The sequence below is a fragment of the Meles meles genome, chromosome 9 (genome assembly GCF_922984935.1).
Source record: "Meles meles chromosome 9, mMelMel3.1 paternal haplotype, whole genome shotgun sequence".
Taxonomy (NCBI): domain Eukaryota; kingdom Metazoa; phylum Chordata; class Mammalia; order Carnivora; family Mustelidae; genus Meles; species Meles meles.
Window position 1 is genome coordinate 63971028 of NC_060074.1, and position 21517 is coordinate 63992544.

Sequence of the window (21517 nt, forward strand, 5' to 3'; positions counted from 1 at the left end):
ATATGAGCTGGTGAGGATATAGCCTTGCTTTTGTTAGACTGCTGTTACATCACAAAATTTTCTATTTGATTCCCTTATGTGTCAGAAAAGGATTTTAAAAAGCAGTTTAAAAAAAAATGAAAGGACATTGAAAGTTCATACTGAGTGGGTCTTCGTCTTTTTATCTTATATTTGAGAAAACAACTCTTAGACTGCTTTGGGTTGTCCTGATTTTCAAAGGCTAAATCCTAGGCTGCATAGATCATAGTTCTGACTCCACCTGCAATTTTTAGGAGACTGTGCTACTGTGGAGTAGATGAAAACTGCTGGCCTCGTGTCAAAATGACCTTCATGTAAATTAACCTAATAGGCATTTGCTAGGTATCACCTTGGTTACAAAATTTTTGCAGAAATGAAATTGACATATTAAAATGCATTCAATCCAATTTTATTGTGGAAAATATAAGCAAAAATTAGCCATCAGACAAACACACACATACAAACTAACATTTGAATTTGATATTATACACACCCACACTCTCACAAATCTTGTACAGAGTTCAGGCTGATATTCTTTGATAGTGCTTGCAATTTCCATGCATAAATCATAGAATATGAGATTCATGAACCACACTGGCTGAAGTGAATAATGATTCTGTAGGGTTTAAATCTGAGTTTTTGTGAGAGCCAGACATTCTAGAATGAAGAATAACCTTTAAAACTCTATGGGACACTTCGTATTGGTGACTATTTTATTTGTAAAAAGAAGGAAAAAAAAAAAACCAATCTCACAGAATGAGAAAAGATTGTGTTTCAGTTTGTTTCTACTCCTATGTTTTTCTCCTAACTCATTTTTATTTAGGTACCTAGGGAGTCTTACTGAGCTCTGTACTTTCACCTGTTGTGTGATGCATGCGTGGAGTCGCTGATATTTCTTCTTCTTCTTCTTTTTTTTTTTTTAAGAGTTTATTTATTTATTTATTTGATAGACAGAGATTACAAGTAGTCAGAGAGGCAGACAGAGAGAGAGGAGGAAGCAGGTTCTCTGCTGAGCAGAAAGCCCGATGTGGGACTCGATCCCAGGACCCTGAGACCATGACCTGAGCCGAAGGCAGAGGCTTTAACCCACTGAGCCACCCAGGCGCCCGCTGATATTTCTTCTTAACACTGTATGAAATGTAGGGCAAACAAGCAATTTGTAAGGGATTTATTTTAAAAAGCTATAAGGGATAAGACTATGGCAATGGAGCTTGATTAGCTAAAAATGGATTCTCTAATGAGGATATGATTACTAGCTAGCTTCAAGCTTTATGATTCTTTGCTGGAAATACCACTAATTTTCTGAAAGAATTTTAAGGAGCGGATTTCAGAATGGAATGGAAGAGCAAGCAGTAGTCCAGAATCACGTATTTATCTTCCTCTCCTGACTTGTTCTCTTCTTTATCAAATAGTATACTGTCTTCTCAGTTCAGTTTTCCTATCTGTGAAATAGGGATATGGTGACTGTCCTTTCTGATATAGCGTGATTGTAGGGATCAAATGGATAGCAGAGAAACATGCATATAGTATAGTTATACAAATGTTATAATGTATTTTTAATCATCCAGATTCACCCAATCCCAATGAAACACTTTTTAATCAAGTATAGTTGAGATACAATGTTAAATTAATTTCAGGTATGTGGGATTTGAGAATTCGACGCATAGTTCTTGAGGTGAACATTGTATAATGGTATCTGTCACTGTAGTAAGTTATTATGATTGACTATATTCCCTGTGCTGTACTTTTCATCTGTGACTTATAACTAGAAATTTATACCCCTTCACCTATTTTTGCTCATTCCCCCACTCCCCTTCTCTCTGGCAACTACTGGTTTTTTCCTCAGTATTTGAATCTTTTTTTTTCCCCCACACATAACTGAAATCTTATAGTACTTGTATTTCTCAGTCTGATTTATTTCACTTAGCATAACCCCCTATAGATATATCCCTGTTGTTGCAAATAGCAAGATTTCATTTTTTATGACTAATATTACATTGTGTATATATGTATGTATACACACATATATGTATGTTATATACAAACATATTTCATTTGTTTATTCATCTATCATGAACACTTTGGCTTATTTCTATATTTTGGCTATTATAAGTAATACTGCAATAAACATAGGGGTGCATGTATCTCTTCAAGTTAGTGTTGTCATTTTCTCAGGGTAAACATCTTACAGTAGAATTACTAGATCATTGGTATTTCTATACTTAATTTTGTAGGAAATTGCCATACTGTTTTGCATAGTACTGCATCGGTTTACATGCCTACCAGTAGTGCATGAGGATTCACTTTTCTCCACTTTGTATGTCTAGTCTTCTGGATGGCTGTTCTGACTGGTGTTAGATAATACCTCATTGTGGTTTGATTTGTATTTCCCTGATTAGTGACATTGAGCATCTTTTTGTGTGTCTGTTGGCCCCAAATGAAATATTTTAATATTTACCTGGCTTTTTGATCAATACCTTAAAAAGATATAGATTTTTCAAAAGATAATTTTAAAATTTAATTGAAAAAAATTGACCTATTTGAAAACACAGATTACTATTGGTTTCTCTGTTAGTTAACTTTGCAAAGACTTCTATATCAAAAGCAATTCTTGGAGAAATTTTTGAAAAACTTTCTCAAAGGAATATAGAAAAATATTTCTGAATATTTCAGAGGCTTATACATTTTTAAAGGTTCTTGATTACTTACTCAAATTTACTCATATCTTCTATTGTGAAAGCACCGTTATTCAAGGAGGTATGGACAGTTTGGTTGTCTTCAAGCAAACTAAAACAGAACAAAACAAAAACCAACAAAACAAAATAAAAGCAAAAACAAAACAACTGAATCCTAAAATCAAAAAACAAACTTCTCAATCTCCTCTTCTTCTTAGACCATGACTGTTCTTTTGCTTAATATGTCTATAAACAGACCTGTCATTTGTTGGTTCATTTGTTCAACATCAACTATTTGTTGAGTATCTACTGTGTGCTAGAGTAGTGGGGATGTATCCGTGATAAAAGCAGACAAAATCATTGCTTCATAGAGCTTGCATTCCCTGAGCCATATTACCATGTGGAGTAAAGAATGTTCTCAGCAGAACGAATAGCTATTGTAAAGACCTTGAAACAAGCAAGGTTGGTATATGGGAAGATCAAAAAGGAGGTCAGGGTGGGTAGAGCAGAATGAGTAAGAGAAGAGTCATACAAAGGAAGATATGGAAGTACGAAGGGCTAGATAACATACAGGTGTGGAAACAGTATGGAAACAGGTAAGAACATTGAGATTTATAGACTTGGTGTGCATAAAACTGTTAGATTAATGACTTTTTGCCATTCATTTAACATAATAACTTTTCCTCAAAATACTGTACTTAATGAATGTGACATGACATGATAATTTTATTAATTTCAGCACATAATCACCAATTTGGCATATGGTTTTTATTCAGAATAATATATGGACAAATTTGAATTATGCAGCATGTTGGGACAAACCAACCATGTTTGGGTTTTCATAATTGCACATAGTATGAGGGGTGGAAGAATTGAATCTTCTACCATTTATTTGTTGACTATACATGCTCTATACAGGTGTTTTAAAGCACCTTCTTATTGAGCCTTAATTTGGCCCAGATGTTTTTTTGTGCTATACCTCAATTTCTCAGTGAAGTATGAATACATAAGTAATCATGAGCCCTAAAACATTAAAGATTTGTGAAGAATAGGACACAGAATTATTCATGTACGAAAGATGACTTACAAACTCCTCCATCACCCACAATTCACAATCAAGACTTTCTTCCTCTTTTGGCAAGTACCTCTTATAAAAAATATGTCATATCAAATTTGTATATATTTATTTGCTTTCAGTTATTGCTTATATGAATTTGTTCTTACTATTCAGTTTTTCTAAATGTGTAAACTGCATATTTGGGTTGAGGATAGAAGGTATCATAACAGTTTTCCTTAAAATTAATGGATTTTTATGAAATTAAGTACTTTTCACTTATGGCAGAGTGTTGAAGGATAAATGAAGCTCATTAGGTGATAGAGAACTGTGTTTTTATTTATTTATTTATTTATTTATTTGACAGAGAGAGAGATCACAAGTAGGTAGAGAGGCAGGCAGAGAGAGAGGAGGAAGCAGGCTCCCTGCGGAGCAGAGAGCCCGATGTGGGGCTCGATCCCAGGACCCTGAGATCATGACCTGAGCCGAAGGCAGTGGCTTAATCCACTGAGCCACCCAGGTGCCCCGAGAACTGTGGTTTGAGATTTGAAGACCCATGAAGAGCCAAGGTAATTGAATAAAGGTTATCTCTTTCAAGCTGATTTTCTTTCTGGAGCTCTAGATACAGTGTCAAACTTTAAATAGCAAGTTCTTTTGCTAGTAAGGACCAATGATAACAAAATTTCTTCCTTTTAGGGTATACCATCATGCTTACTTAGCTAAACATAATTGCATAATTTTGCATAATTGCAAAAAAATCTTTGTCACAGCCCAGTAGAGTTAGAATCTCAACTGTTTAATAATTTCTTTTTGGTTAAGCCTGATTTCTAATTTTTTTAAAATTTCAGATTCTTCAAAAATGCTCCCTTTATATTGCTAAGTATTTTTGTAGATGCCATTTTCTCCTGTTTTCTCATCTTTGAATAAGGCACAGGTGTACAGTATAGCTATTTAATATTTAGGGTTCATGGAATATTCTGTTTTCAGATCTAAATTTGGAAAACCCCAGTGTTGTTCCTAACCTAGTTATCTAAAGCATTAGCTACTGGGTGGTTTTGTTTGACTCTTACTATTTTGTCGATGGAGACCTACAATTTTTCTTCAGAGAATATAGGTTATCCAGGTATATTCCCCTCGTGGAGAGTTAGAACGAGTTTGAAGGTACAAGCAACTCTAATAACCAGTAGTCTTACTTTTAGAAGCATGGAGTTCTTTCTCCCCGTTCTAGCACCATACACTCTACCAATAAATTGTTTCCTATTATTCATTTGCCTTTTCCTGACACTACCAAACAGCACTTTCTGTCTTCTCCTATTTTTCTTTTCTATGTTCCCATAGACAATCTCTATATTTACATCTCTTTCTAAATATATTTTTTAAGATTTTATTTATTTATTGACAGAGAGAGAGATCACAATTAGGTAGAGAGACAGGCAGAGAGAGAGGGGAAGCAGGCTCACTGCTGAGCAGACAGCCCGATGCGGGACTCGATCCCAGAACCCTGAGATCATGACCTGAGCCGAAGGCAGAGGCTTAACCCACTGAGCCACCCAGGTGCCCCTACATCTCTTTCTTATCTCTACCATTATCTCATACATTCCAGATCCCTAAGAGATTATATTTCTGAGTTAGCCATGGACAGAGCTTTTATGCCACGCTCCCTGAAGTCACTGGTCATCTAGATAACTGATGTAGCTCATGTACCATGTCCTGATCTAATTTGTTATACCAAGGGAACAGGATAAAATGGTATAAAACATGACAACATAAGTACACAAAATCAGTTCCAGACTCTGTTCAAGACCAGTTTGTTGGCATAGCAAGAACTTAATGGTTTTATATCCAGAGTAATCTGTCCATCTCTCCCCCCTTTGCCCCACCCCCCTTCTTCCCCCTTACCCTGTCCCTCCCTCTATTGAGCTGCTCATAGAAGACTTGTTATTTGTACCATTTCTCAATAATTAGAATTCTGTGGAAAACCGTATAGCACTGTTCATCCTTGTTCATGTCCTACTCTATTGTGTACTGGAGGCATATTCTCTAATTGGAAGTACAAATTATTCACTATTGGGATTGAGCAAAGTGGGGATCATGACTCTTCCTCAGCATGACTCAGAGGATGATTCCCGTGTAGTTGGGTTGTGGAAATGTGGTTTTAGATTTACCTTACTCTTGAATACCATAGTGTTAAGATAGTATAATGGTTCAAATACTTTTTATTCATTGAAGAAAACAATGTTATTTTTGGCTACAGGGATACATTACATAAAATAATTCATTCCTAGTAATGATGAATTACTCCAATGCTAGGTATAATTTCTTTATCATATGCTGTTATTGCCAGATAATTTTCAAATTTTGGAAATACAGGTAGTATAACCAACATGGTAGTCACTTTTCAAAAGCCCCTCTTATTCTGATATCAGAAATACTTAAAAATAAAGGTCCAGATTTATAAGGTCAAGTGATTAAGACCAAATAGGTAATACAAATGGATGGAAAAGGCATACTATAATATGATTGGGTGTGGGGGGAACCATGGTTAAGTAGAGAACATGGTCCTTGTCTAGAATAGTCCAAAATAAAATTTATATTTCTCAGAACAGTGTTGTGGCCATGAATACATATGAGCCACATTGGGGTTATGGACTATCAGATTATAACATGTGCTTGTTCATTTTTTTTTCCCCAAATAACTCACCTGGTAAGAGAAGAAGAAAAAACCGGAAGTAGTCCAGGGTAAGGGGGGTTTTCTTAATCTCGTGTATAGGAAAATCAGACTAGTTTATGGGGAGAAAAATATAAACTATAGGGGAGAAGAAGAATGAATTGAAACTTGTGAAGATAGCAAATATAACCTTATATAAGATAAATCGTTTCTTGTCTTCTGAGCCTGAAGCCTAACTTTGAGATTCATTGAACTTCTTATCTTTTTTTTTTTTTTAAATATTTTATTTATTTATTTGACAGAGAGAGAGGTCACAAGTAGGCAGAGAGGCAGGCAGAGAGAGAGGGAGAAACAGGCTCCCCACTGAGCAGAGAGCCTGATGTGGGGCTCGATCCCAGGAGCCTGAGATCATGACCTGAGACGAAGGCAGAGGCTTAAACCACTGAGCCACCCAGGCGCCCCTGAACTTCTTATCTTTTATGCCTTTGCTGAAAACTAATCCCAATGAGGCCTCCTGTGACCGGCCAATTTAATATTGTGAGCACTCTGGCCCTCCTAATTTTCTTAATCTCATACTACTTTTTCTTTTACCCACAGCACTGACCCATAACACTGATGTTATATAACAAGAAGCAATATGTATGTATCATAGTAACATACTACATATTATATATCATAATCATTGTTTACTGTCTATTTTTCCTCACTAAGATATAAACTAGATGAAGGAAAATACCTTCATCACTTTTATCCCCGGATGTATCACTAAGTCCTAGAATAAATCTTGAAACATGATAGGTTCTCAATAAATAATTGTTGAGTGAAAAATAGAGGTGGACATAGGTATGGATAATTGCAGGTAGCAAATAAATTTGCTGTTGAATGAGCCAGTATTCTTGCTAAACAGGAAGAAGGGCTATCTGTTTAGAGATAAGGATTTGAAGGAGTAGCAGAGTCTTTGGGTAGAAAGAAGCTAAAGCCATGAATAGAAAATCATCTGTCCTATTCTATCGAAACCCTATCTAAATGTGGATGCTTTAATTTTGCTATGGTAAGCTTGGTTCTGTGATTCCCCCCCACCCCCAGCAGGACACTGAAGCCTGTGGCAAAGGAATCATGTACTTAAATTGAATTAAAGTAGTGGTTTAGTGGATTGGCTGTCACCCAAGAGCAGGGAACACTGATAAGGTAACAAGACAATAAACATTGATAACAATAGAGTCTAAAGAGGAAGTAAAGCCATGGACAGGCATTAGCTTAGAAGGAAATTTGGGATTTTTTTAAGTATGCAGAGATATCAGAGAGAACGGTGTGAGGGGGCACCTTGGTGGCCCAGTGGGTTAAAGCCTCTGCCTTTGGCTCAGGTCGTGTTCCCAGGGTCTGGGATGGAGCCCCACATCGGGCTCTCTGCTCAGCGTGGAGCCTGCTTCCTCCTCTCTCTGCCTGCTTCTCTGACTACTTGTGATCTCTGTCTGCCAAATAAATAAATAAAATCTTAAAAAAAAAACAATGTGAGAACATTATGGCTAGAATAGTCTTTTGTGAAAGCAAGTTACATGAAAGCAGAGATTATTGTCTATTTGGATAATCCTATATATCCAGAGGTGCTTAGCACATAGTAGTTCATTAATGCATGCTTGTTGGATGAAAGGTGAGGTCCAGAATGTGACCATCAGAGTAGTTTCCTATGGTTCAGGGCAAGGAAAGACTTCTGAGATGAGAAGAATATCAATGATCAAATTGCTGAAGGATTCATACCTGCTTTTAGATGCTTCGATGAAGACAAAGCAATTGGAGGCCTTGTGTTAAAGACCTTAAATTGCAGACCCACATGACTAGTAGGTTAGGTTTTCACATGGCAGATTGGATGGAGGGTAGATGTCATGAATGTTGAAAAAAAGAGGGATTTTCTGTATCAAAGTGGAAGAATAATAGTTTTAAAATGAGAAAAGACTAATTTGATCCATACTAATTTTGCCTCCAATGCCTGAAATATAGAGGAATGGCTGACAGAACAAATTTTCCAAAAAGTTATAGCAGGAAAAAAACACGTTTCATTTAAGGCAAAGGGGTAGAAGTAGCATTCTATGAACATTCAGAAGTATAAGAGGATTGATTTACAGTGAACTAGTTCTTCCAGAGGGTGCCTGGTTAAGAGGAGAAAGGCTGAGGAGGGGACAAGAGGTAATTATGGGGGAAGAAATTCTTTGGATGATTTAGAAGAACCTACCAATACCCCTGGAAAAGAATTGATAAACCTTCTCAAAGAGTAATACCTAGTGTTTTGAGAGAATCAGAGTATATTTCAGTGATATTAGCATTTACTACTTATAACTAAAATAAGGCGATTATGTTCTGAGAGTATCACTATATTTATTGAACATTATGATAAGTACTACATTGCATTATCTCATTTAATTCTTATCATATGAGGTAACCACTATCCTTTATAAACTGGGTCTCAGGAAGTGTAGCTTGACCAAAGGTACAGACAATAAGTGGAAGAGTTGAGGCTTAACCACAGAAAGTTTGATTATTAAGATTTTATTTAATGAGAGCAAGAGTGCGTGAGGGGAAGAGAGACAGCAAGCGTGAACACTGGTGGGGGGTCCGTGAGGGGTGGGGACAGGAGGGAGAGGGAGAAGCAGACTCCCTGCTCAGCAGGGAGCCGGAGGCAGAGCTCCACTGCAGGACATGAGGTCATGACCTGAGCCAAAGGCAGAGACAACTGACTGAGCCATTCAGGTGCCCTGAAAATTTGATTTTTTTTAAGATTTAAAAAAAATATTTATTGGACAGACTGAGATCACAAGTAGGCAGAGAGGCAGGCAGAGAGAGAGGGGGAAGCAGGCTCCTCACTGAGCAGAGAGGGGGAAGCAGGCTCCTCACTGAGCAGAGAGCCCAATGTGGGGCTCGACCCTGGGATCATGACCCAAGCTGAAGGCAGAGGCTTTAACCCACTGAGCCACTCAGGTGCCCCTGAAAATTTGATTTTTAAATTCTTCGTTCTTAACCACTGGTACATCTGCCATACTTTAAATCTCAAGAGTTCTTCATATCTTAATATAAAATAGGCTTCCGTTCTTGATTTAGATGATAGGTTTTCAGTGTTCCAAGTGCATCTGACTCTGCCAGCCTCACGCAGACACAACTCTCAATGACATAAACATGAAACTGCAAGATAACACTCAATTTTGAAGATGTGTGTTGAGTACAAAGTGGTGTTTTAAAATAAAAACCAAATGACTTGAAGTTTTGGTATGAATATATAAAAATTTTACTGAAAACAGTGAACAAATTCTAATTTACTGGCGATATTGGAGATTGGGAAAGGGAGCAAAAATAAAGAGAACAGACATTTATATGCCTACACTGTATATTTTAGGCACATAATTTATTCATAATCTAATTAAATTCACCTAACAGTTGTGTAAGGAATGTATATATATGAGGAAACCGTTTCAGAAAGGTTAAGGTCTTACAGTTATCCAATGGCAGATCTGGGATTTTTGAAGTCAAGTACAAAATACTCTGAAATATTCCAAAAGTTTCTTTCATTATCCTTTCCTCCCTGATAGGAATATGATCCAATGAGTAGAATTTAGCTCTGTGCACACATTTTATGGGAAAAATCTATGTAAATGAAAGGCATCTGGTTAAATATAGGGGTGCCAGATCATTTGGTCTGCTATGTGTACTAAAATAGACTAAAATTGGCTTGCCTATGCACAGAAAAAATGATATTCTATATGGGAAATTTGATAAAATTCACCACATTCCATTTTACTTCATGGAGATTTAATTAAAATGTAAATTTTAATCTTAAATGAAAACAATAGCAAGAATAATTAACATTTACAGAGCACTCACTGTGTGTAAGATACTGTTTAAGCACTTTTTTAATATATATATGTATATATATATTAAATGAATCATCACAAGTCCTTCATATCATGGGTTCTGTCTCTTCAGCCTGATCAGCATGTTTTATATCAGTGGTTCAACAGTGCTAATCCACAGACTGGTGCTGGTCTGGCTTCAAAGAATACATCCCAGATAAGATAAATTAAACAAGGTAGGAGGAAGACCTTACTTTAAAAAATATATTTATTTTAAATAAGTTTCCCTAACAAATGAAAGCTCTCCCTAATGTGACAAAATACATATCTTACTGATTTAATATCCAGTATGTTGCATTAATCAGTTTATGGATTACTTATGGCTCTAACAATTAATTCTATACTGGTATGTGACATATGAGTTGTATCAAAACATTGAACATGTTTAATAAATCTGTAGATTTAAATTTTCCAAAATAATGACCCAATCTCAGAAATGAAGATTGCATTCAGAGCAACCAACCATGCTAAAATGTAGACAAAGCTCTTCCCCACCCTGTAAGTGACAACATTCAAATCTCATTTATTTTTTCAAATGAAGAGTTATCATACTTAGTCAAATCATGACAGTGACTTTATAGAAGGATCCCACTTCTCCAAAAGAAGGATCCCATTGAAATACTAGAATGTTCTAGTATACAAAGTAGGGCTTACAGTAGTGTACTTACTAAGTATAGAAATTGAAGTATAGCCCGCACCCCCTCTCCCGGGCTATGGACATTGGGGAGGGGAGGCGAACCATAAGAGACTATGGACTCTGAAAAACAACCTGAGGGTTTTGAGGGGTCAGGGGTGGGAGGTTGGGGGAACAGGTGGTGGGTGATGGGGAGGGCACGTTTTGCATGGAGCACTGGGTGTTGTGCAAAAAGAATGAATACTGTTACGCTGAAAAAAAAATAAATAAATAAAAAGGGAAAAAAAAAAAAAAAAAAAAAAAAAAAAGAAATTGAAGTATAAGCTGAAATCCCCAGTGATAGTGATCTTGTAATTAGGCCATTCTTTTGTATTTTTGAGATAAGATCCTAAATTAATCTAAAGTGTAGGTCTACAAAGTGAGTCTGTATACTGAAATACAAGGTCACATTATCATACTTTTTTTTCTACAAGACTGACATTTTTTGATGTGCTTGTTCGGATATTTTTATTCAATATTGGACACTTAGTAAACTCAAATAGCATGTGAACTTGAGTGATATTTATGAACAGAGCTGGCTTTAATTAGAGCAGGCCTACGGAGTGTAATGTGAAGGGTACACAGTGGTATGTCTTCAAAATATCTCTCTTGCTGGCCCTACCTTAAGGCAGGAAACTAATTTATTCTTAAGGCCTTGGAAGCTACTGTTAAATGACAAATGTTACCTGTGAAAAATCAAGCACTGCTTTCACATTAGAATTTACTTGTTTTGTGACTTTTTGATTACTACTATATGTCTTACTATAGACCCCCTTTCACTAAATTTACAGGGCTCCAAAAAAGAATGCAACAAGTGATATTTATAAATTAAGCTAAAGTCATTTTCTCTTTGTTTAAGGATATATATATATATATATATATATACATATATATATATAATATCTATATTCAGTATCTGCTTTATTTTCCAGAAAATATCACAAAATAATTCCATATTACTTTGAATTCATTAAACTATTTTGTTGAGTACAATCGTGAAGTGTCTATTTAGACTAAATACATTGAAGTGATTAATAGTTTTTCTCATAAAGAAATGGTCAGATAAAAAAAAAATTGTGTCTTCCATGGTAGGCAGAGCTACTGAAGAGCCCATGCCTGGTGAAGTTTCACAATGAATGGCTGATGTGAAAACTGTAGTTTTGCAATATAGAATATTACGCTAGATGAAAGGAAGAGGGGACTATAATCCTCTGGTTTTCTGCGTAGACTTAAGCAAATGAGGCTTTGGCTACTTTTCTTCCCTTACAATATGTGACCTTGTCAATAGATAAATATTCCATGTATTTTTAATGAAATTATTTAATAAACAAAACATTATCAAAATTTATGTGGTTCCCTATAATGGGAAGAGTTTATTGTACCATACTGTTGTGGGGAATATTTCATGGATAAAAAAGAAGAACACAGTAATTATGTATTAGATGTTAGACAAGGCTGTGTTTAATTTTAATATGTTTAATTATATATCGGAATTGTTCTGAGATACTTTGTGTTCAGGAAAGTACCATTTTAGAGAGGGATAAGGTGAGATTTCTTAAGAATATTCCTTTGTATTAAGTTACCATTCTCATTTAAATGCTTCTTCCTTTTAAGATGTCCTTCCTAAAGTTTCAACCACCAAATGAGTTTTGTTCTTAGGCTAAGTAGGAAAATAAATAAAATGCTTCATGCATTTATTCATTCTTTCATCCAGATGGTATTTATTGAATACCTGCCATATGTGAAATGCTGAGGACACTACAATTAACAAGGCATGTGTTTGCACTCAGAAGCTCTCAGTCGGGTGCAGAGAGACCAGACAACCAAAGACGAAAATCCAGTGTGATAAGAACCGTAATAGAGAAATGCACAATCTTGGCTTTTCTAACCACCCATAGAGAGGGGAATGATGCTAGATACATTTCTAGGAAGGCCTCCAAGAGTAACTGAAGCATGAGTAGTCTTGAAGAATAAAGAACAAGATCATCAGGGTAGAGGAAAGAAGTTCTAACTACAGGAGGAATCAGTAAACTTAAAAAACGGAATCATTAAAAAACAAACAAACAAAAAAAACAAATAAAAAAAAACATAGTCTATCCAGGGAACTAAAGTAGTTTAGGATGGCTGAATGTGAGCTGCTTTAAGGGGACATGGGTAGATGCATGATGAAAGGCATGGCATAGACCAGGTAATGAAGGGGCTTCTAGATTATACCAAGGACTCTATCACCTAAAAGGCCATGAGCAACCACTGAAGAATCTTGAACAGAAAGGATGGGATTTGGATTTTAGAACACTTTTTTTAGCACTAGAGTGGTGGAAAATGGTGAGGTGGCCACATTGGAGACAGAATTATTAGTCAGAAAACTTTAATGAATGGTGAGGTTCTGTTCTAGGGCAGTAAGCACGGGCATCTTGAAAAGGAGACATCATAGCTGTGATGCTTAGGTGTCAAACAGGACCTTCTTCCTAACTGATATGGAAGCAAGCAGGGTAGAAAAGTTTTCTCAGATATAACCTTTTTTTACTTTGACTTTTTACTGGTGAAATTAAAATTATAATAGGAAAAATAGATTTGCTGAAAAGTGCAGACAAGATAGAGCTCAACTACATTGTTCATGTCAACTCAGAAATACACTTAGGACATTGTGACCAATGCCTATGATTGTAAAGGGAGAAAAACCTATGGAGCAAGAACAGACCATAGGGTTGAATTTCCTGTGTCTGAGTCCTAGATCTATTTACTAGCTAGGGGATACTTGGAGAAATACTCAACCTATATAACCCTCAATTTCCCCACATGTAAACTTTTTATAAGCATCAAATGAAGTATTTCATAGTAAATGTATACCAGGGCATGACATATAATATACTCAACAGATTTTGCTGTGTTATTATCACTATAAAAATAGAAAATATTTGAGTCTTAGGTTCAAGAGAAGTAAGTGGACTACAGAAATGGATTTAAAGTTGTGGATTTGAGAGTCCTCAGCATGAATGATTTTACTTTTTCATCCAGTTATCTGCTGTTGCAGTCTTGCTACTACAATTACTGCTTAACAAACTCAAAATGAAGCTGTGCATCACTTCTGGTCTTAGCTGGGCTCTTTTATATTTTTGTAATCAGCTGTGGGTTGCTGATTTGGTATGGGTTGTCTCATATGTTGGAAGCTTGGCCAGATGTTTACTAGTTTAGAATGGCCTCAGTTAGTTTTCATATGTGTCACAAATTTCCCCAGCAGATTGCAGTATGTTCTTATGGAGAGGCAGATGTACAAGAAGAGACAAGCCCAATTATACATAAAAATACATATACATTCTTATCAAGCTCTGCTTGAATGATGGTTAATAACCCTTTGTTTAGGCTGTAAGAAGTCACTTGGTTGATCTCAGTCACACTAAGAGATGGCTACAATGTTAGAGGACAAAAGGGCATAGATATGGAGTATGAGATATTGAGACTATTAATTAAATCAATCATTCTGTTTATTGACATCGAGCCATGAAGTCACACTGTGACCATAAAGTAAAACTAGATTTCTCCTTCTCATTAATTGGACTCTTTTTCTTAAAATTTCTTATTTGTAAGTCTTTATTTTACATCACTGCTGTGTATCATATTCTGCAACTAGACTGAATTGCATATAGTTCTCTTAACACTGGAAGATACACTATACTCCTTAGGCATACTCTTTCCTTCATGGACAACCTGGCAAACTCCTACTCACCCTTCTTCAGTCTACACATCTGTCTATCTATATTTCTTTCTTTGCCTTTATTTATTATTTTCTTTTTAATTAATTTTTAATTATCATATATTGCATTATTATATGTGATATGTGAATTGCCAGGTTTACACACTTCACAGCACACACCATAGCACATACCCTCCCCAATGTCCGCAACCCAACCACCCTCTCCCTAGCCCACTCCCCACAAGTAGACTCTTTCTATTCCATGATTTCTCTTCCTCCCCCACAGCTGTGTGAGTTGTTACCTTTTCTATATCAGATTTCTGAAGTGGAACCACTTTAAGACTTCTTGTGTTAAATTAAAGCAACACACATTGTTTTGATAAAAAATGATTACTAGCCTTGAATCACTCATTCCACAAATACTTATTGAGCATTTTTAATCTTTTAGATCCTGTTTTGGATTCTAATAATAGTGGTAAATAAGTTAGACCTGTTCTGTTATCTTATGAACTGACTTTCTGCTAGGGAAAGCAGACAACATGTAACCAAAAAACATAAGAGACTTTTGAACGTGGTATAACATAGGTAAACGATAAGGCAGAAGACAGAATGAGTTTATCAAGAATGATTTAGAGTGGTAGGAACACTAGACAGGGTAGTTAGGAAGGTCTTTCCCAAAGAGATGTGTTTTGAGTTGAAATATCTGGGAAGAGATCTGTCATGTGAGATCTGGGGAAAGAATTCTAGGTGGGGGGAGTAAAAAGTACTGAAGTCCTGAGGTAGTTCATGGGTGTACAAGTTCATGGGTAGTACAAGTGTAGTTCATGGGAATGTCAAGAAGATCAGACTGCTGAGGAAAGATGAATGAATTCAAGTTTAGAAGCAGTCAGACACTTGGAGCTTTGTGTGCCACGGTAGCATTTGGTGTTGATTGTGGATATAAAGGGAAGCCAGTGGAGAGTTTTAAGAAGGAGAGTGACAAGCTATAATTTTCAAGCACTGAAGATCATTGGGACAGTTTATTGGCTATACTTAACGTCTCCTGGTCCAGAACCTTCATCTGCCTAGAGTATATGACTTCTGCAAATCAACTCTGTTGGTACAGTGTTTTTTTTTCCAGTCACTTCCAGTTAAAAATTCAGTTTGTCCTGATAAACTGTTGAGACATATGAAGGTGTCATCGCAATCTCAGTTACTATACAGAATTTAATACTTTTTCTCCATCTCTTCCTCATCAGAAGACTCCAAGGAGTTTGTATTTCACCTGCCACCTAAAGAGTAAGAATTGTTCACATAGAACGTAGGGAGGTAGGAGGAAATTGGAAAAGTTTTCTGGTTGATGTGTAACCAGTTCACAACCAGTCTGGTCTTCTGATTTTATTCTGCATCCCCTAAGAACCTTCTCCACAGTTCCCTGCTGTTGGGAAGATCAAACCCTTTCTTCAATTATTCATTCTCTAGCAATAGATCTATTCTTAATTTTCAGCCGATATGACCCATTGGCTCCACTGAGGGGTTTCTTGGTGGGTGGGGTGAAGGGAAAGGGTTAGTGGACAGGAGGAACTTGTAAACTTACTATCCTCATGGCCTACTTTATCTTAATGAAAACCCAAGAGTTACTATAAAACAACTGCTCTACAAGAAACTGAGTTAGCTTTAATAGTTTGCCTTCCTTTTATGCTTGTCTCCTGTGCTTCAGCAGCTTATCCTGTGTTCAGTGATCTACAGTGGCAAATTAGCCCTAGTCGCTATATCTAGAACCATTCCCTGACCCCAGTTCAAGGAAAAATATCTCATAGTGGGGAGAGTATCTTCAAGGGAAGATAGACGTACAAACCACACCTCCCAGTGAAACGGGTAATGCATCAAGGAAAACTATGGTGCTAACAATGTGACCCTCCCCCAGGAGAAAAGGCAGAAAGTTCTAATGTTCCATAAAGACTCTATTCTTCTAGAAAAACCTTTTCCATCAAGAGGCTTTTTTTTTTTTTTAAGATTTTATTTATTTATTTGACAGACAGATCACAAGTAGGCAGAGAGGCAGGCAGAGAGAGAGGGGGAAGTAAGCTCCCTGCCTATCAGAGAGCCGGATGCCGGGCTCGATCCCAGGACACTGGGATCATGACCTGAGCCAAAGGCAGAGGCTTTAACCCACTGAGCCACCCAGGCGCCCCCCATCAAGAGGCTTTTAACCATCTCCTCTTGCACATAGGAGAGAACCAGTACTTTTTTTTTTTTTTTATGGTTTTATCAATGGACCCTAACTCCAGGTAATATCTAAATTCAGTTTAGCCATCTACATTTTTCACTGAAGACAAGCCTAGGAATTGTCACAAGGGAGGAATATACAGACAAATACTCTAGGTATTGTTCCGTTGCATATGATTTTTTTTTAAGATTTTATTTATTTATTTGACAGAGATCACAAGTAGGCAGGGAGGCAGGCAGAGAGAGAGGAGGAAGCAGGCTCCCCGCTGAGCAGAGAGCTAAATGTGGGGCTCAATCCCAGGACCCTGGGATCATGACCAGAGCCGAAGGCAGAGGCTTTAACCCACTGAGCCACCCAGGCGCCCCTGCATATGATTTTTTTAAGTATAGCTTTTTATGCTATATAAAGAACAGATTGGGGTGCCTGGGTGGTTCAGGTTCTGTTCTCAGGGTCCTGAAGTTGAGAACTCTGCATCAGGCTCCCAGACAGGGAGTCTGCTTCTCCTCCTCCTTTCCCCCATCCCCAACCCTAGCTCTTACTTACCCAGTCTCTCAAATAAAATCTTTAAAAATAACAGACTATGAAGTGGTGACATAGGTGGGTGGAGTTGATAAGGCACATGTAGAAGCAAGAAGACGTGTTAGGAGGTCATTATGGGTAATTCAGTAAAAATAAAGTGGATGAATCAAAACCATAAGGGGCATCTGGCTGGCTCAGTTGGTGGAGTATGCAACTCTTGATCTTGGGGTTGTGGGTTGTAGCCCCACACTGGGTATAGAAATTACTTAAAGATATAAAAAAAAATGCCATGTTTTATTTTCTTCCATAGTGTGCCTAGCAGAGAGATAGTCATTAGAGCATTTCTTCTATGTTGGCTTATCACTTTTGAGGGAACATCTGATGTTCATCTAAACTTTTTGATTGTACCTTGAGGGAGAACAAGGAACACTGTGCTGAAAAAGTTACAGCATTTTAGAGGTATCTGGAAGGTTAACTTCACTGCAGAGTCATACAATCTAGTAAAAACATTAACAGGAAATGGTTTTAAGTAAAGCATTTCTCCAAGGGCCTTTGAAATTTCTGACTAGGCATTTAATGGTTGAATTTTATTTTGGTTTAAATAGGATATAAAGTCTGAAAGAAAAATTGATGAATCTAGAATCGAAGATATAAATATATAAGCAATAGCTAGTTAGCAACTTGAAATAGATGGACTTAGCAAACCTTAGTACTTTTTGAACAGTCTTTTAAAATTCAGTTGTGTTCTTTAGGACAAACTATATGGATATTTTAAAGACCATCTCTGTTGATTTTTTTCGTTATTAAAGAAAATATATCAAGATGAATGGATGGCTATATTGTCTCTATTAACCTCCCAAAATATGCCATATAATTTTAAGAGGTAAAATCTGAGATAATAAAATAGGATAATAAATCTAAGAAAAATAAAAATTTTACCTTTATAAAAATGGGTAGAAATGTGATTATTTTAACTTGAACTGATGCATTATGTCAGTGTTCCAATAGTATTACCACCAGATTCACCTAACCGAGGTTTGGTGGTGAATTCAAATTTTTAGTATACATGTTCAGTGAGAAAAGAATTTAAGGTCAAACTTCATTGGCAATGAATACTGGTATCTGCACAGTTTCTCGCCATTTCTCTCTCTTTCTCTCTTTATCTCTCACTCTTACTTTCTTTCATCTCTCTCTCTCTCTCCTAAAAGCCCTAGCAGGGTCCCTTAGAAACAGAACTTTATTGGCCTGTTATATATATTTTCATACTACATATAATTCAGTTTGGCAAATTCTCTTTATTCTCCAATCTCACCTCCATCGGTATCTTAGTCATTTCTTATAAAATAAAAATGCATAGCAAGTTAGAATGACACAAGTGTAAAGAGTAGGGCTGAGTGGTGTGATCATAACTGAGCTGAATTAAGAAGTTAATACTCCAGAAATTTCCTTTGGTTAAAGCGGGGGTGGAGATCTTAGTGCTTTATGCACTGGACCCTTGCTTAGCCTCTTTTGGGAGTCTGAGTCTCTAAGATTACACCTTTCCTGAGGTCACAAATGGTACTGGAGGTAAAAGTGTGGCTGTCAGAATAATGTAGATTTATTCGTTGGGTGACTAAACAAGCTGTGTTTGTTGTACCTTCACCAGTTGTTAAGCACTACTATGCCCTCCCTCCCATCAATCTGCAACAAACACAAATGAGTTTACTACATATGGCTTAGGAGGCTAATATAGCTGGCTGTTGTTTCTATTTGCTTGTGAAAACAGTTCCTCTAGAGCTTTGCAACTTGAAGTATGGTCCATGGAAGGCAGCATCAGGCTTCCATGACTTGGGAGCTTTTAAGAAATGGAGACTCCTAGGTACTGCCTCAAACCTACTGAATCTAGTAAGATTCTTAGATTTTTCTGTTTATTAATATTTATAATCTCTAGAATAGCTCTCAATAGGAGTTGCACACTAGAACCTTCTTTCAAAAGCAAAGAAAAACTGGTGTTCTCTCTTAGGTCAATTAAGTCAAAATACATAGGATGGACTCCAGGCATTGACATAAAAAAAATAAGTTCTGGGGTTGATTTTGAAGTTCTCTGGGGCTAGAAGTTGCTAGATGGCTTTCAGCCCAGGAGTTTCAACATGGAAAGAAACAATTCCAGAGACCTTAGATGGCACATTCCATCTTTCCCCACTGATAAAGTATGGGAACAGGAATAAAGGAATTCTAAGAGGTGGGACTAAATTAGCTAGATCGGTCTCCTTCCTGGAAGAGTGGCTGGCTCAGTCAACTATGCCAACCAAGGCACTCTGAACAAGAGCCAAAAGTTGGATTGACTCTCATGTGTTAGATTCCCATCTTTGGACTCAGTGATTCCAGATGATATGATCCTAGCTTCATAAGGCTCCTGTAACACATGTTTCTGAGGCTCTTTTCTGGCAGAGAAGAGATAGTATAGAAGGCATCGGAGGCATGGGAATGCAGCAGCAATACCAGAAGCTTAGTTACTTTTGTAATCACAACTCTAAGAGGTCCAAGCTCCCACTCTAAAATATCTAACTTTTTTCACTAAACTCTAAATTGTGAGATTCACTCTCCTGAATTTACCTAAGCTGTCCGTTTTCCTTGTTGAATATGAACCAGCAGCACTTTTATTCCTGATCGAGACAATCTACTTAAGAAAACAGGGAATGGAAAAATAACCTTGCCTATGCATCTTGCTTCTTACCAACCTGAGTCTCTGTAATATACTAACTCTGTGTTGATTTTCAGAAGGCCAGGCAGTCTCACTTTCACACTGATCATTCTGATAGAAATTTAGAATGAGGTCTTGTTTTTCTCTTTGTTGTTCCACTTTGGTAGTCTTTACTTAAGAACTCTAGTTAGTCTTATGGTTGCCTTGTTGATGCTGTCTTCTAGTTTCTGTTTTTTCCAATTTTTTAATTTACTGTTTATTTTTAGAAAACCTTAGTACATAAAGAATGAAATTAGGCTGTTAGGAGGAGGCTTCAAACTACTGACATGAAAGGATTAATTTTTATGTTAGGCCAAAATCTTTGAAAGAAATAATGTTTTAAAATAATTAGTTTAGGGAAAATAAGGTACATTAGTGGGTTAGGGAAGAAGGCAGAGTAGGAAGCACCAGGAATCTATCTTCCCACCCAGACAACAGTTGAACTAGAAGAATCTGTTTGATGAAAATAATTTGGACTCTGGAGTTGATCGAAGGCTTAAAAGTTCTAGGGGAAACAGAAAAGTATAACCTATTCAAAGGAAAAAAAAATCAACAAAATATTTCTGAAAAACACCCAATGGCAGATATACTATACAAAGACTTTAAAACAGATGTCTTAAAGATGCTTAAGGCAACTAAGGCAGGTGCAGAGTAAGTCAAGAAAACAATGTACTCCATGAGTATATCTTATTGTACATTCAGCCTCTTGGATGGTTATAGTTATGTCTTTCATCAAATTTGGGAAGTTTTCCATCATTATTTCTTCAGATAGGCCTCCACGCTAAATTCTATTTGGTCAATTTTAGCTACCTATCTCCCACCCTCAGACCTGTGGCAGGAAACTGAGCATATGTTCTTGGAGAATCCTGCATGCACACAGGATATAGAAACGAGGATGGACAAAAAGGACCCGTCCTCCAAATACTGGGGATCTGTGCTGTGACCACTAAGAGCTGCTTCTGATCAAAGATGCAAAGAGAGTCATTGATAATAGACATTCTGCCATTGCTGCAAGCCCCTTCCCTCAGGCAGGCATGATCTGTAGGTTATTTAAAGGGCTAAGGCCCTTTTTTCTCCTCATCCTCCATTTTTCTTTTTCCCTTTTTGGGAAACAGATATTAAAGACTAGGGCATTAGGGGCACCTGGGTGGCTTAGTGGGTTAAGCTTCCGCCTTTGGCTCAGGTCATGGTCTCAGGGTCCTGCGACAGAGCCCCTCATCAGGCTCTCTGCTTAGCAGGGGGCCTGCTTCCCCCCTCTCTCTGCCTGCCTCTCTGCCTACTTGTGATCTTTCTCTCTCTCTGTCAAATAAATAAATAAATAAATAAATAAATAAATCTATCTTAAAAAAGGAAGGAAGAAAGAAAGAAAAAAAGACAGATAGACAG